Here is a 2154-nt window from a genome sequence, read left to right as displayed (position 1 = left end):
AGAGAAAGTCTGAGAGAGAGAGACAGAGAGAGAGAGAGAGAGAGAGGGAGAGAGAGAGAGAGAGAGAGAGGGGGGGGGAACAGACAACGGACGAACAGCTTCACGGACAAACAGGCTGTGATGGGCAAATGGACAGACAACAGTAGTTCATTAATTAAAAACACGCATCTTCCACTCCAAAAAGACTGAAGTTCCAGTGCACGTACAAAAAAAACACCCACATTCACCAAGCCCTGAGATTATCACGCTGGTATTGGCCAAAACACTTTCACATAACTCTACAAACTATATAATAAGATCATGGCCGGAATACTTGAAAACAAAACCCTAAGATTCACCTGATACCACACTTTGAAAATCTTGGCCATTACGAAGGCCTTCTGTAGGTGTATATCGTATCGTACAATAACGTGATCGAAGACAACAAGCAAAGTGACAAACGATATTATATCACACTCACACGTCTTCCGTCTTTCCACTTTCCATAGGAGGAAACACTCACGAAAACGACAAAGCGCAATCCACACAAAGAAAGCATCAAGCAGACGAGAAAACCACAGCACAGAAATGTAAACAACTTCGTCCTAGTTTCAAGTTCAAGTACAGTGCACTATGCCTCCTCTCGAAGAAAGGTATTCCTCTATAGAGATATAATTAATAGATCTCTATGCAATTATTCTTGGCGTGTCTGGAATCTAGATTATAGACTCTAGAGCATGCCAGTGTACGGGCGTGAAAATATCATCATTATTATAAATGTAACGTGTAGGCCTATTATCATTATTATTATTGTTATTATTATTTGTTGTTTTTTTTAATGATATTATGGCGATTGTGATTATTGTCCTACGATCATTATAATTACTATTATTATTTCTATTAATATTTCTATTGTTTTTCCAATCATTATCGTAATATTGATAACATTATTACCATTACATAATTATCATTACGGTTTACAATTTAGGCACGACAACCAAGGGCTGGGAATAGGGCCTACTTTTTAAAAATCTTTCTAAGAATTTTGTCGCCGGTCTGTGAAAACAAAACGAAACTGCATGGGAAAGAAGGGCGGCGAAGAAGGAAGGGGGGGGGGGGAACTACCCTAATTAAGACTCTAAGTAAAGTCAATACAGTTTCAATTAAATCAACGCCTATAACTGTGCATAGCCTACACATACTTGAAACGAACGGCTGCGGCACACAGAAAAACGAAAACAAAATTCATGTAAAACGCGTAGATCTAAGTAAACACACATATGCATTGAGAGGTCCCTAATCGGAACACCCAACACACACGCGAACGAACACACACCGAGGCGAACACTCATCCAGACACACACGCCAATACACAAACACTCACAAGGGCACACAGAAAAACACACACCCACAAACGCACTGACAGTTCAGTGTGTCCTGTGCTGAGTGCTGAGTGAAATAAGCCTACACACTGTCACGTTCCGCTACTGTGCAGTATAATGATCTAGACCTACACCTTACACGAAAAGGCACGAGCAGGCAAGCCCCCTTGACAGCGACAAGAGAGAGCCACGCACGATGAATGAATGCCCCTTGGGGTCAACCAAGTGGGAGCATGCCGCTCGTTCACTCGTCTGTCGGCAGAGCGAGACGTAGGGGTGGGTCAACGCCATGGCGTTGGGGTGGGTGGTAGGTGGGGGACGCTGGACGACTATAAAATACACGTGTAATTTTATTTAACCCTTTCGCTGAAGGGACACTGGCTGTCTTTGACTATAATATTAATTGTCAGGAATGTCGAGCAAGCCAGAAGGAGAAAGGGTTAAACGGCTATCCCCATTCGTCCGTCGCTGACTGCTCGTTTCTCTGGTTAAGTAGGGCCGAAGTGCGTCACAGGGTCTGGCTCCTTACTGGTGATAGCAGCCAAGTTCGATGGATAGATTGTAAAAGTTACAACCCCCGCCCCCCTCCTCACACACACACACGATTCCACCTCTTCTCCTCTCCTCATATTGACACAATTTGTGACAAATGCAATCAAAGTTTGATGTATTTATAATGAACGTTATACCCCCCCACCCCCACCGTTATTCCCTTCATCATGTTGACACAAATTAAGACAAATAAGATCATAGTTAGAAGTTTTGATAATATACGTCAAAACCCCCCTCACCC

This window comes from Aplysia californica, unplaced genomic scaffold (genome assembly GCF_000002075.1).
Source record: "Aplysia californica isolate F4 #8 unplaced genomic scaffold, AplCal3.0 scaffold00084, whole genome shotgun sequence".
In the NCBI taxonomy this organism is placed as follows: Eukaryota; Metazoa; Mollusca; class Gastropoda; order Aplysiida; family Aplysiidae; genus Aplysia; species Aplysia californica.
The sequence above is the reverse complement of the archived record's forward strand: the minus strand, read 5'-3'. Positions refer to the sequence as shown.